Source organism: Macaca mulatta, chromosome 12 (genome assembly GCF_049350105.2).
Source record: "Macaca mulatta isolate MMU2019108-1 chromosome 12, T2T-MMU8v2.0, whole genome shotgun sequence".
NCBI classification, from domain to species: Eukaryota; Metazoa; Chordata; class Mammalia; order Primates; family Cercopithecidae; genus Macaca; species Macaca mulatta.
Window position 1 is genome coordinate 147065906 of NC_133417.1, and position 15717 is coordinate 147081622.

At 41.4% G+C, this 15717-nt stretch overlaps 1 protein-coding gene across 5 annotated transcripts in view; it reads left to right on the plus strand.

Annotated features, from left to right (window-relative positions):
• The window catches only part of GAL3ST2 (galactose-3-O-sulfotransferase 2), a 29434-nt gene that overhangs the window by 2183 nt on the left and 11534 nt on the right, over positions 1-15717 (plus strand). The window lies entirely within an intron of this gene.

Below are 15717 nucleotides of genomic sequence, written 5' to 3' on the forward strand. Positions count from 1 at the left end.
GTGCCCCCTCCTGTGAAGGTTGTGGACATATTGTGAAGAGGCCCAGGGCCTGGGGAATCAGGCTCACTTGATTAGCTGGGGCCGAGCTGAGGCCCCTCTGGCTACCCTGGGGCCCCCTGAGGTCGGCCAGGGCGGGAGTGCCTGACCCCAGCTGAGACTCTGTGGGTGAGACCTGGGCAACAAGAGTGAAATTCCATCTCCAAAAACAACAAAACAAAACAAAACAAAAAACCCACACCCACAAAACGTTTAATCTCAATTTTTTTTCCTTTTCTTTCTTTCTTTCTTTTTTTTTTTTTTTGAGAAGGAATCTGACTCTGTTGCCCAGACTGGAGTGCTGGAGTGCAGTGGCACGATCTTGGCTCATTGCAAACTCCGTCTCCCGAGTTCACTCCATTCTCCTACCTCAGCCTCCTGAGTAGCTGGAATTACAGGCGCCCGCCACCACGTCTGGCTAATTTTTTGTATTTTTAGTAGAGACGGGGTTTCACTGTGTTAGCCAGGATGGTCTTCATCTCCTGACCTTGTGATCCACCTGCCTCAGCCTCCTGAAGTGCTGGGATTACAGGCGTGAGCCACCACACCTGGCCTCAATATTTTTTTCTAAGGAAATCAAAACTTAATAGTAATATGACAACTTGATCATATAAAATTTTTTAAATGTAAATCCTCTTATTGTGAGTTACATAGACCTTTCATTTCATGTTTGGATTTTCTCGTTTGTCCTGAACTTCCCTCCATCTTAAACAACCAGTCATTTTATTCTAGGACTAAATTTACCATACAAGATTCTTTCTAATATGAAATTATTTCTTTTTAAGCTTTCTTACCATAAAAACTCTTTATTTTTATAACTTTCTGTCTTGTTTCATACATAACCTTTAAATAAGCTTTGAATTAGACAAAAATTATTCATCTTTTTAAAAGGATGCCTTTTTTTTTTAGCAAGAAAGTTTTCCTACAATATATTTTTATTGGAAAAATACCCAAATTTGAAATATCTGTTGTCTAATTTAATATAACTTTAGATTCTAAATTATGACAAGTTTGTCTACAAGTATTTATCCTAATACCTGTACCTAATTATTTTATTTTAATCATTTACTGATTTATGAAAACTGTGATATTCATCATTTAAAGTTATGAAACTGCCCTTGCAGAATTATCACTGAGACAGTAGAAAACATCTGCCCTAACTGACTCCACGTTGCTTCTAACCTCCAGGCTGTCCTTGTTCATTCCTGGGTGGAGGCTGAGCTAACTTTGGGAGGAACAAACTTAGTTTATAGTTTAGCTTTGAAACAAAAATGGTAAGAGTCCTTTCCCAAAACAAACCTCCTTACTGCCTGTGAACTAGACTGTCTAAAACCAGAGGATTAGAAGTTATGGTAATCTTACTAAATTCAAGCTGTAGCTATGGATCATTAAACCAATATTAATGTCTTCTTTTTTTTTTTTTTTGAGACGGAGTCTCACTCTGTCACCCAGGCTGGAGTGCAGTGGTGCGATCTCGGCTCACTGCAAGCTCCACCTTCCGGGTTCACGCCATTCTCCTGCCTCAGCCTCCTGAGTAGCTGGGACTACAGGCGCCCGCAACCATGCCTGGCTAATTTTTCTGTGTTTTTAGTAGAGACGGGGTTTTACTGTGTTAGCCAGGATGGTCTCAGTCTCCTGACCTTGTGATCTGCCCGTCTCGGCCTCCCAGAGTGCTGGGATTCCAGGCGTGAGCCACCGCGCCCAGCCTAAAGTGTTCTTTATTAAAGATTACACAAATAGAGACTATTCTGTCTTGGGCTGCGTTTATAGTTTTGTAACTTTTATGCCAAATTTTGATACCTTGTAGTATTTGGCAGGGATAAGTATGAAATTGCTCGATTAATCAATGCAAACAAAAATGGATGCCGGCAAATTCTTAGGACGTTTCTAGTATTATTTACCAATAATTTAAAATCCAGCTTATTAAAGATTTGACTTAAGTCATGTGAACTTGAAAAGGCATTTGACTAGTTTTTTCTTTAGTATCTAAGTACAATTAATTAAGCAATTAATTGAGCTTTTTTGTATATTTTTACAAGTGAAACATTCTGCACACAACACATAAATACATAGACATATTAGGCATGCTGATAGAAGTACATCTTAACAGATTTACAAAGACTTTTTCTTTCTTTATCTTAGACTTTCAGATTCTTAATAACCTGTTTCAGAACCCTAGGCAGTTGTTAGCTAGAGTCTTAAATTTGCATATTAAAGGAAACAACTCAGGTGAAAATCAAATAGCAAAATTTACAACGTATGGTATGGAGAGAAAAAGTCTGGTGTGCTAGAGGGAGATTAAAGATGGATGCCAAATCAAACATAAAATTATAAAAATCTACCATTGGATTACATAAGGAGACAGATTTTATTTTATTTAGACAGGGACTACCCGTCTTGTAACTGGACCTCCGAGCTCTGGGCAGAGCCCACACTGAATCCTGGATTTCCAAAAAGGGAGAATTATTATGGGGCTAGATCATGTGATGCTTTTACAGGGCCCTTAATTTTTTTTTTTTTTTTTTTTGAGATGGAGTCTTGCTCTGTCACCCAGGCTGGAGTGCAGTGGCCGGATCTCAGCTCACTGCAAGCTCCGCCTCCCGGGTTTACGCCATTCTCCTGCCTCAGCCTCCTGAGTAGCTGGGACTACAGGCACCCGCCACCTCGCCCGGCTAGTTTTTTTGTATTTTTTAGTAGAGTCGGGGTTTCACCGTGTTAGCCGGGATCGTCTCTCGATCTCCTGACCTCGTGATCCGCCCGTCTCGGCCTCCCAAAGTGCTGGGATTACAGGCTTGAGCCACCGCGCCCGGCCAATTTTTTTTTTTTTTAAAGAAAGACATTTCTAAGTCTAAACTACACTCTTCTGTAAAAACCCAAGAGTAGCCTCTGTTTCAAATAACTATTTTAGTCAATAAATCAGTCAATAACACAATACAAAAGCAAGCAGTTTAAAAGCTAAGACAGGCTGGGCATGGTGGTTCACGCCTGTAATGCCTGCATTTTGGGAGGCCGAGGTGGGTGGATCACCTGAGGTCAGGAGTTCAAGACCAGCCTAGCAAACATGATGAAACCTTGTCTCTACTAGAAATACAAAACATTAGCCGAGTGTGGTGGTGGGCACCTGTAATCCCAGCTACTCGGGAGGCAGAAGCAGGAGAATCGCTTGAACCCAGGAGGAGAGGTTTTAGTGAACCAAGATTGCGCCACTGCACTCCAGCCTGGGCAACAAGAATGAAACTCCGTCTCAAAAAAAAAAAAAAAAAAAAAGACTGAGATGAACTCGTCTGTTTACACATTTGGGGGTTCCATGGGAACCCAAAGGGAGTCTAGCGCCTTCTTAGTTTTCTTTAAGGAACCCCAGGCTCTTATAAACTGTTTTAGGTCTCGTGCAGCAGAGGGTGCAAGAGAAAGGAGAGACAGCAGAAGTAGATAGAGAAAAACAGAACTCAGTCAACTGAGAAAAAAAAATTTTTTTTTGCTCAAAAACAGGACAAGGTCCCAAAAACATGAAGAACATGAAGAAGGCCTTTTAAATACGCACGCACGCACACACACACACACACACACACACACACCCCTTGGAGATTAGCTTTTAATTAAGCTGACTTTAACCATTGAGCTCCTTTAAAAAAAATTTTTAAATCTCATTACCATATTTCACCTGGGACAAATTGCTGCTGTTTCATAAATACAGGCATTGCCCTTTCAATTTGGTCTGGCTAGCAAAAAGGTGGTCTTGTTATGTAAATAAAGTCCCTTTCGTGGTCAAAATAAAAAGCATTTCCTCTTTTTTTTTTCTTTTGACTGACATCTTTCTCCCCCACCACACCACCTTTTGTGTGTGTGTGTTTGGGGCTGAGCGGGGCGGGGGGGACCTTAACCGTTTGAGAGGCCTTGTTCCCAGTAATTTGGAACTTTTCTTCAGATTTGATAAAGTCAGATAGAGTTGGTCAAACCCAATGGGAAAAAGATTGAAAAAACAACAAAAACAGAGACAAACAACAACAACAACAAACAATTCAGTAAAACAAACAGTCACACAACTTATATGATTACTGAGTGCTCTAATGGTAAGGAGAAATTAAGACCAGCTGGTTGATAACTTTAGCCAAGACAGAACCCCAATTCGGCTACTTACCTAGGGATGGGTCTCAGGCTGAAGATACTCTCTACCATCTTAGAAGCAGGAAAAAAAGAAAAACCTCGGCCGGGCGCGGTGGCTCACGCCTGTAATCCCAGCACTTTGGAAGGCCGAGGCGGGCGGATCACAAGGTCAGGAGATCGAGACCATGGTGAAACCCCATCTCTACTAAAAATAGAAAAAAATTAGCCGGGCGAGGTGGCGGCGCCTGTAGTCCCAGCTACTCGGGAAGCTGAGGCCGGAGAATGGCGTGAACCCAGGAGGCGGAGCTTGCAGTGAGCCGAGATCGCGCCACTGCACTCCAGCCTGGGCGACAGAGCGAGACTCCGTCTCAAAAAAAAAAAAAAAAAAGAAAAACCTCATCTTCCCTGTTGGAAACAAGCTCAAACTCCATAAAGGAGTTACCTGCCCTCCATCATCACGGCAGCAGGAGAACTTGCCTTCTTTGTTGGAAGCAAGTAAAACTCCAAAAGAACAGGGAGTTGTACAGCAAAAGAAACTTTAGATTTTGACCAAATTTTGGGAGATCAGGGATTTTTTGGAGGGGGTGCTCCCAGACCTCAGCAAATTGTCCTATTGGTTTGAGCCATAAAGTTAGCTCATGTCAGTACCAGGCGCTGATAGGAGGTTTGCCAAAGGTCAGGGGCATCTCCCCCAAGAGTCCCTCCGTCGTTACCGAAATGCAAACCCTGAAAATTTGAGATAGGTCTACAAAAGGAAAGTATCTTGGGCTCCTGAAATCACTAAGCTAAAGCAAAATGTCAAACTGGGAACTGCTTAGGGCCAACCTGCCTCCCATTCTCTTCACAGTCTCCCCTCTGATCATTGAGACAAATGCATATCTGACTGCTTCCTTCGGAGAGGCTAATCAGAAACTCAAAAGAATGCAACTGTTTGTCTCTTACCTACCTATGACCTGGAAGCCCTTCCCCACTTCCAGTTGTCCCGCTTTTGCTTCCAGTTGTTCCACCTTTCCAGACCAAACCAATGTTCATCTTGCATATGTTGATTGATGTCTCATGTCTCCTTACAATGTATAAAAAAAAAAACCAAGCTGTCCTCTGACTACCTTGGGCACATGTGGTCAGGACTTCCTGAGGCTGGGTAACAAATGTGCATCGTCAACCTTGGCACAATAAACTTTCTAAATTAACTGAGATGTGTCTCAAATTTTTAGGTTCACATTTTGGTAACCACAGAGGGATTCTGACCTTTGACAAACCTCCTATGGTGCTTGGTACTGGCGTGAGCTAACTTTATGGCTCAAATCAACAGGATAATTTGCTGATGTCTGAGAGCACCCCCTCCAGAGAATCCCTAATCTCCCCAAATTGGTCAAGATATAAAGCTTATTTTGCTGTACAACTCTTCTTCCTTTTTTTTTTGGAGTTTTACTTGTTTCTAACAAGGAAGGCAAGTTCTCCTGCTTCCACGACGATGGAAGGAAGGTAACTCCTTTATGGAGTTTGAGCTCACTTCCAACAGAGAAGATGAGTTTCTTTTCCTGTTCTAGGATGGTAGAGAGCTGTTTTCAGCCTGAGACCCTTCCCTAGGTAAGTGAGTGAACTGGGGTTCTGTCTTGGCTCATGAGACAACCAGCTGGTCTTAATTTCTCCGCACGGTCAGAGTGCTCAGTGATATATTGTTGGGTTTTTTTTGTTGTTGTTTGTTCTTGTCTTTCTCTCATTGGATTTGACCAACTCAGCCTGACTTGGTCAAATCCGAGTGAGAATTCCAAATTGTGGGTAACAAGGCCTCTCTAATTTGGCTAAAATTCCTTGTAGCTGCAGAGGCGGAAAAAAGATCAAACATAAAAGCATGTGTTTGGTTTCTGTGTTTGCTTTCTGTCTTAAAAAAAAAAAATTGTGCCGGGCGCGGTGGCTCACGCCTGTAATCCCAGCACTTTGGGAGGCCGAGGCGGGCGGATCACAAGGTCAGGAGATCGAGACCACAGTGAAACCCCGTTTCTACTAAAAATACAAAAAATTAGCCGGGCGCGGTGGCGGGCGCCTGTAGTCCCAGCTACTCAGGAGGCTGAGGCAGGAGAATGGCGTGAACCCGGGAGGCGGAGCTTGCAGTGAGCCGAGATCGCGCCACTGCACTCCAGCCTGGGCGACAGAGCGAGACTCTGTCTCAAAAAAAAAAAAAAAAAAAAAAAAAAAAAAATTGTTCCTCCATCTACTTTTCTTCCATCCTATACCTCCTTCCCCCTTTGCCATCTGCAGTACCAAAGACTCTTGAGAAGACTTCTAATGACTTGAACTCTTTAAAGAATTCAGAACAAAGGCCCCACTCACCCCTTTATGGGTGTTCTGTCTTCCACGTGGTTTCAAGAGTCATGGGCAGGTTCTTCTTAGGGCTAAAGCTCTGTTTTCCTGTATTGCATGACCTGACCTCTTTGGCTTTGGGGGTACCATAGATGCCCTTGCACTGTGAGAGGATTTGACCTCAGTGTGTATAATGGCGGATGAGAGCTACAAAGTTATGGGTGGCTGAGTACAGTCTACAGGAAGTGGTCTTGGCTGTTCTTTTTTTTTTTTTTTTTCTTTTCTCTCCTAGGAGGTTGTTGTTTAAGGATCCTAATTCTAGTTTGGAGATGTATTCTAAAGGGTCTTCTCTATTGCTTTTCTCTCAACATTAATCTCAGTTTGGTTTGTCTGTGTGCATTTGTGTGAGGAACTGAACTGTTGTTTTCATAGGTAAATGAGAGACTGAGTTTTTCAGCTCCAAAGAGAAAGGGTATTTGCTTCTCCCAGCCAAAGGGCCTCTGGGTGACCAGGGGGCCTCATGGGAGTATCTAGGGAGTTGACCCCCCTGTGATGTGCAGCAGCCCTTCAGGGAAATCCCCCCAAAAGTTAATTTAAAACTAGTTAATCCAGGAAATGCATATAAAGGCTGATCACCCAGCGTTTTGAGCCCTCTCTGAGGTCATAGACCTCTGGAGAGAGAAACTGAGACTTGTAAGAGGACAGAAATGACTCAGCAGTGACACACTGTGGAGTCCTGCCCACAAGCAGCACACATCAATCCACAACACAAAAACCTAGGCCACAGCTCAGTTCCTCCTTTTGAGACAAAAAAGCGGGAAACAAATAATCCCAGAATGAGGAGAAAACACAGAGAATGATCCCCTTTTGAGCACTCTGTAGGTTTTAAGGCACATCTACTTGCCAGAGTAAAATGGAAGTAATACAGTCTTTGTGCACATTTACATTACAGAAAAAAGAGCCCTAAAGTCGACCCTAAACCAACAGAGTTCCTACGTCCCCTTTTCCCCTGTTTTCTTTTCTACTTGCTTTAAATCTGCTGTTACCTTTCTACTGAGATAAAAACCACTGTTTTGATCTAACAGGTCTTTTTTGCAAGCCGGTGAACTTATATTTATCTCACGGCTAAAGTACTGAAGTAAAAGCTATAGAATCTTTGTGTGTGTGTCTGAGTGATGTATATGTCTATGTGTGTATATAGTTGAAGACCTTTATAATAGCCTTATATAATTTTATGTTCAATTGGCAATTAAGTCTGCTTTAGTTTCCCTCTAGCTCACCAGACTTTCTCTTCATATCTTACTATGTAAATTTTGCTATTTGACTTTCATCTGAGTTGTTTCCTTTAATATGCAAATTTAAGGGTATTTAGCTGACAACTGCCTTAGAGTTGTGAAACAGGTTATTAAGAATCTGAAAGTTAACCAGGCATGGTGGCTCAAGCCTGTAATCCCAGCACTTTGGGAGGCTGAGACGGGTGGATCACGAGGTCAGGAGATCATGGTGAAACCCTGTCTCTACTAAAAAATACAAAAAACTAGCCGGGCGAGGTGGTGGCCGCCTGTAGTCCCAGCTACTCGGGAGGCTGAGGCAGGAGAATGGCGTAAACCCAGGAGGCGGAGCTTGCAGTGAGCTGAGATCTGGCCACTGCACTCCAGCCTGGGCAACAGAGCGAGACTCTGTCTCAAAAAAAAAAAAAAAAATCTGAAAGTCTAAGATAGGGAAAAAGTGGTGTTTATGAATCTATAAAATGTACTTCTGACTGGGTGTGGTGGCTCACGCCTGTAATCCTAGCACTTTGGGAGGCCAAGGAAGATGGATCACGTGAGGTCAGGAGTTCAAGACCAGCCTGGCCAACGTGGTGAAACCCTGTCCCTACTAAAAATACAAAAATTAGTGGGGCATGGTGGTGGGCACCTGTAATCTCAGTTACTCAGGAGGCTGAGGCAGGAGATTTGTTGGAACCTGGGAGGCAGAGGTTGAAATGAGCTGAGATCGCATGCCATTGCACTCCAGCCCGGGCTGATAACAGTGAGACTCCATCTCAAAAAAAAAAAAAAAAAAAAAGAGAAAAAAGATGTACTTCCATCAGCATGCCTAATATGTATATGTATTTATGTGTTGTGGTGTTGTGTGCACAGTGTTTCACTAATCTAAGTAAATGAGTAAAATAAGATAATTAGGGAAATATAATAGGATAAATACTTGTAGACAAACTTGTCATAATTTAGAATCTAAAGTTATATTAAATTAAAAAATAGATATTTCATTATTTGAGTATTTTCCAACAAAAATATATTGTAGGAAAACATTTTTGCTGAAAGAAAAGGTGTCCTTTTAAAAGGGTGAATAATTTTGGTCTAATTCAAAGCTTATTTAAAGGTTATGTATGAAACAAGATACAAAGTTATACAAATAGCGAACTTTTTGGGTAAGAAAGCTTAAAGAGAAATAATTTCATATTAGAATCTTGCATGATAAATTTAGTCCTAAAGTCAAATGACTGGTTGTTTAAGAAGGAGGGAAGTTCAGGACAAACCAGAAAATCCAACCATGTCATGAATGGTCTATGTAAGTCACAATAAGAGGATTTATGTAAAAAGAAACCAAAAACTTTTATATGATCAAGTTGTCACATTATTATTAAATTTTGCTTTGCTTAGAAAAAAAACTGGGATTAAACTTTTTTAAAACTAAGGTTATTACATCCGTGTATCTCTCTATATATGCTTTTAAAGTACTTCTGACATGAGTTACAGGACTTTGACTCCCGCATGTGAAAAGGACACCAAGTCCTGCTACATTTTCAACACTGACAGTAATTAATAAGCCCCATCTTCTGGCCTGATAGAAGATGTCAATCAAAATAAACTGCATTCTTGAAACACAGAGTCAGAAATTAAAGCTATTCAACTCCTTGGGGCCAAGTGTGGTAGCTCACGCCTGTAATCTGGGCACTTTGGGAGGCTGAGGTAGGTGGATCACCTGAGGTCAGGAGTTCAAGACCAGCCTGGCCAACATGGCAAAACCCCATCTCTACTAAAAATACAAAAAATAGCTGGGTGTGGTGGCAGGCACCTGTAATCCCAGCTACTTGGGAGGCTGAAGCAGGAGAATTGCTTGAACCCAGGAGGTGGAGGTTGTAGTGAGCAGAGATCGCACCATAGAACTGCAGCCTGGGCAACAAGAGTGAAACTCCATCTCAAAAATAAACAAGTAAATAAATAAATGAATGAAAAACAAATTTAATTGACTTCATGCTGTTTTTATTAGGGTTTATTGTTTGGAACATTAAATCTCCTCTCTCAAAGAAGGCTTTTGCCTTTTTTGAAATCCTTGAGTTACCACTTTGGTTAAATGGATAATCCAATTTGTGATATCAAGTGTTTTAAACCTTTGATATTTGGCAAACTTGCAAAATCCAATTATAAATTATGTCTTTTTCTGACTTAATTAATCCTTTAAGACATTAGGTTCTCTAAAGTCCAACAATGACGTAGTTTAGCTTATTTGGTATAAAAATTATACAGGAGGCATTGTCAAATATGAAATGGTATTTGGTTTTCTTTAGGCTGTGTTTGTATAAATATGATATTGGTATGTGTTCCAAAATTATGGGAAACTCCTATAATTCTGATATAACTTAGTATGCTTTATCAATAACAATTATAATTATTATGTTAAATTACTGTGTGCCACAGAGGAAACAAATTTCTTTGTCAATTGTGTCTTTGACTGTGGTTGCCCTAAAACTTTTTGTCATCCATGGACATTTGTTTTCTTGTTTTGGTCCTCCTTAGATGGTGGTTTTGTAATCTGCTATAGAACTCTAACAGGTGTTCTTAAATATAGGATTCTGATAACTTTGGAGATTGTGGCATTAGAATAGAGAAAGAAACTTTCCAGAGTCTCTTGGAGAGCGGAAATGTTCTTGAATATCAAGCAGAACAGGGGTTAACTGCGTAAACTGAACCGATAGAAGACTAAAAAATCTTTGTGACCTTTGCATTAAACGTTGCTGATTCTTTCTTTTCTATTTTTCAGAGCTGAGAAAACTTTTGAGCTATTGACAGGTTTTTACAATTCAGTATACTCCTATGAACAAAATTTGGGGTATATTTGTTTCTCTTGAGGACTAAGCTCTGATTTTGTATCTTGCCCAAATTCCTGTCTAAGAGGTCTGGGGAGTCATGTCCTACAAACCATAAATTCTCATCAGATGGGTTTTATTTGACCCTGTATATCATGACTTACTTCCCAATCTGACTCTGGCATAACAAGGAAGAAAATAAAAACGTTTTACCCCAAAATATATTTCCTTACCATACCTTGAAATTGCCCTGCAACGTCTGTTGTGGGAAAAATTCACATTCTATAGAGAATCACCTTTCTCCTTTGTCTTCCTTTCCTCTCAGATCCAGGAGATCATCAACTAAGAGCCAGGCATGCTTTTAGGTCTGATAAGAAACATTTTACAACCTGCTGTCTCTCTGAAGTCTGCTATCTGAGAGCTCCCTCTCTGCACAATAAAACTTGGTCTCCACAATCCTTTACTTTAACCTGAACATTCCTTACTGTTGATCTCAGGCCTTCAGATAAACTCAACCAATTGTCGTCCAGAAAATATTTAAATTTCCCTATAGCCTGGAAGCCCCTGCTTTGATTTGTCTCACCTTTCTCGATCAAACCAATGTAGTTTCTTAAATGTATTTTATTGATGTCTCATACCTCCCTAAATATGTTTCAAACCAAGCTGTACCCCGACCACCTTGGGCATATGTTCTCAGGACCTCCTGAGGGCTGTGTCATGGGCCATGGTCACTCATTTTGGCTCAGAATAAACCTCTTCAATTATTTTTACAGTTTGACTCTTTTCTTTGACACTCTCTACCTGGTTTCCCCAGAATTTGGAAACTATTTGTGAATATTTTTAATTTATGGGAGTACAGTTATTTATATAAGTGCAATAAGAATCTGTTTTCATTTTGCAACAGGACACAATTGGAGAAACTGGTTATTGTACTAAGGCTTTGACTGGAATGGTGAGCTTTCATTTAAGGAATCAAACTTGACTTATGGAGCCAATAAAAACCCGTTGGAAAAACTGGCCTCATACGTTTGTCTACAGAGTCCCTGTACAGGGTTCCTGACCTGTGGCAAGAAAAGAATATCACTTTCTGACAGGTCCAGGAGCCCCAAGTTTATCCTGGAACCTCAAGAGATGAGGATCACTCAACTCATAGGTATTTGATGGCACAAATTCATGGCTGGGCTCGGCTTTAAAAAAGTCTTATCTGAGATTCCTCCTATGGAACAATGTTCCATCAAAGCCAATTTAAAAGCCTATGTAGGCCGGGCACAGTGGCTCACACCTGTAATCCCAGCACTTTGGGAGGCTGAGGCGAGTGGATCACGAGGTCAGGAGATTGAGACCATCCTGGCTAACACGGTGAAACCTCATCTCTACTCAAAATACAAAAAATTAGCCAGGTGTGGTGGTGGGCGCCTCTAGTCCCAGCTACTTGGGAGGCTGAGGCAGGAGAATGGAGTGAACCCAGGAGGCAGAGCTTGCAGTGAGTGGAGATCGCGCCACTGCAGTCCCAGCCTGGGCGACAGAGCGAGACTCCGTCTCAAAAAAAAATAAAAAATAAATAAAATAAAATAAAAAATAAAAAAAATAAAAGCCTATGTAAAAAGTAATTATTCTTGCTGTACTGTATGCAAATAATTAGGCCAGGTACAATAAAGCAAACCAGTCTTACCATGATTTGTCTTTAGTGAAAATGGGAAAGTGGAGAGAGAAAAATTATGTTTCAAAATTATGGTGCACCTGTTTTTAGATTCTAGTCTTGCCTAATGTTTTCAGTTTTTATTATTTTCTACAGTTTGGACCTAATTCTAATTTTCCTTGGCTACAAGTCTTCAAAATAATGTTTGCAATTTTTTTTCCTTCACTTGCCCCCTCCCCATTTTTCTGTTTTCTTTTCTTTCTTTCTTTTTTTTTTCTGAGATGGAGTTTTGCTCTTGTCACCCAGGCTGGAGTGCAGTGGTGTGATCTCAGCTCACTGCAACCTCCGCCTCCTGGGTTCAAGCAATTCTCCTCCCTCAACCTCACTAGCAGCTGGGATGCTACCATGCTTGCCTAACTTTTGTATTATTAGTATTATTTAGTAAAATGGGGTTTCACTATGTTGGCCAGGCTGGTCTCAAACTCCTGAACTCAGGTAATCCACCTGTTTCAGCCTCCCAAAGTGCTGGGATTATAGACATGAGCCACCACGCCTACCCACCCCCCTCATTTTTCCTAATTTGGAGTCACTAAAACCTAAGCTGTGTTTTCTTAAAGCCCTGTGAACTGAAGCCAGACAACTTAAACTTCAGAAGAAAATAGCAGCAACCTATTTATGTACATAAGCTACTTTCATACCCATCTACCGATGTATGGACTTTAAAGTTATGTGGCCTGTATCAATTTTTGCAGGATTATTCTTTGGTTTGTTGTTGTTTTTCTTTCTTCCTCCCCCTATTTTCTCTTCCTAGGACGTGAGACTTCACAACTTGCTAAAAATGAGCTTTCTTAATAACTCAGGACCTTCCCGTCTAGGAATAAACCATCCTAGTCGTGAGAGATCAGACGAAACCTGGGAACAGACTCATTTTCTTCTAAAATGCTTTCTCCAAAAGATTTTAAAGAGAAAATGGGGGAAATGTGAAAGGAAAATATCTGGAGCCCCCCAAATCACTGTAAGATAAAGGGAGGAGTCAAGCTGGGAACTGCTTAGGGCCAACCTGCCCCCATTGTATTCCAAGTCTCCCCTCTGCTCACTGAGATCAGTGCATATCTGACTGCCTCCTTTGGAGAGGCTCATCAGAAACTCCAAAGAATGCAACCATTTGTCTCTTACCTACCTGTGACCTGGAAGCCCCCTCCCCACTTGGAGTCTTCCTGCCCTTGCTTCGAGTTGCCCCGCCTTTCCAGACAGAACCAATGTTCACCCTGCATATGCTGACTGATGTCTCATGTCTCCCTGCGATGTATAAAGCCAAACCGTGCTCTCACCACCTTGGGCGCACGTCATCAGGACCTCCTGAGCCTGGGTCACGGGTGCGCGTCCTCAACCTTGGCAAAATAAGCTTTCTTTTTTTTTTTTTTTTTTTTTTGAGACGGAGTCTCGCTCTGTCACCCAGGCTGGAGTGCAGTGGCCGGATCTCAGCTCACTGCAAGCTCCGCCTCCCGGGTTTACGCCATTCTCCTGCCTCAGCCTCCCGAGTAGCTGGGACTACAGGAGCCCGCCACCTCGCCCGGCTAGTTTTTTGTATTTTTTAGTAGAGACGGGGTTTCACTGTGTTAGCCAGGATGGTCTCGATCTCCTGACCTCGTGATCCGCCCGTCTCGGCCTCCCAAAGTGCTGGGATTACAGGCTTGAGCCACCGCGCCCGGCCAAAATAAGCTTTCTAAACTAACTGAAGCCTATGAACATCCCAAATTTGAGACAGGTTTCAGTTAATTTAGAAAGTTTATTTTGCCATAAAGTTCATCCATGTCCAGTGAGCTGGTCAGAAGGAACTGCAGGGGGATGTATGTGTCTGTGTGTGTGTATGTGTATGTATCTGTATGTATGTGTGTGTGTGTGTATTGTGTGTGTATATACGTATTGTATATGCATGTGTATATGTGTGTGTGTATGTATGTACATCTGTGTATGTGTATTGTGTATGTATGTGTATGTGTGTGTATTGTGTGTATGTACGTATTGTGTATGTGTGTATATGTATGTGTGTATTGTGTATGTGTGTACGTATGTATATGTGTATATGTGTGCATATATGTGTGTGTATATGTGTGTGTATGTGTATGTATTGTGTGTGTACATATTGTGTGCGTACGTATTGTGTATGTGTGTATGTGCGTATTATGTATGTGTGTATTGTGTATTGTGTGTGTATGTGTATTGTGTGTGTGTTGTGTGTATGTCTGTGTATCATGTATTGTGTATGTGTGTATATTGTGTATGTGTGTGTATGTATGTAGTGCGTATGTGTGTATGTACATATTGTGTATGCATATGTGTATGTGTGTATATGTATGTATGTGTGTACTATGTGTATTGTGTATTGTGTGTATGTGTGTATGTGTATCTGTGTTTGTGTATTGTATATTGTGTGTGTGTATGTACATATTGTGTATGCATATGTGTGTGTATATGTATGTATGTGTGTACTATGTGTATTGTGTATTGTGTGTATGTGTGTATGTGTATCTGTGTTTGTGTATTGTATATTGTGTGTGTGTATGTACATATTGTGTATGTGAGTACGTGTGCATATGTATGTATGTGTGTATTGTGTATTGTTTGTGTGTATGTGTGTGTATTGTGTATGTGTGCATATGTATTGTGTATGCGTGTATGTGTGTATGTGTATGTGTGTGTATTGTGTGTATGTATTGTGTATGTGTGTATGTATGTATATGTATGTATGTGTGTATTGTGTATTGTGTGTATGTGTGTGTATTGTGTGTATGTGTGTGTATTGTGTATGTATGTACGTATTGTGTATGCATGTGTGTGTATATGTATGTGTGTGTATTGTGTATGTGTGTATGTAGGTATTGTGTATGCATGTGTGTGTGTATATGTATGTGTGTGTATTGTGTATGTGTATTGTGTGTGTATGTGTGTGTATTGTGTGTGTTTATATTGTGTGTGTGTATTGTGTATTGTGTATGTGTGTGTGTTGTGTGTGTTTGTATTTTTTGTGTGTGTGTGTGTGTGTGTTTAATCCTGGAGTGTGAAAAACCATCGCCATAAGAATTTGTGTGTCTTCCTCACAGTCATCAAGGTTTCCAAAACCAGAAGTTCCCTGAGCTGGAGATAGGATGTCTTAAGGCGTGTGTTGTTTTTTTTTTTTTTTTTTTGAGACGGAGTCTCGCTCTGTCACCCAGGCTGGAGTGCAGTGGCCGGATCTCAGCTCACTGCAAGCTCCGCCTCCCGGGTTCCCGCCATTCCCCTGCCTCAGCCTCCTGAGTAGCTGGGACTACAGACGCCCGCCACCTCGTCTGGCTAGTTTTTTGTATTTTTTAGTAGAGATGGGGTTTCACCGGGTTAGCCAGGATGGTCTCGATCTCCTGACCTCATGATCCGCCCGTCTCGGCCTCCCAAAGTGCTGGGATTACAGGCTTGAGCCACCGCGCCCGGCCATGTTGTTGTTGTTGTTGTTGTTGTTTGTTTATTTTTTTGAGACAGAGACTGGCTCTGTCACCCGGGCTGGAGT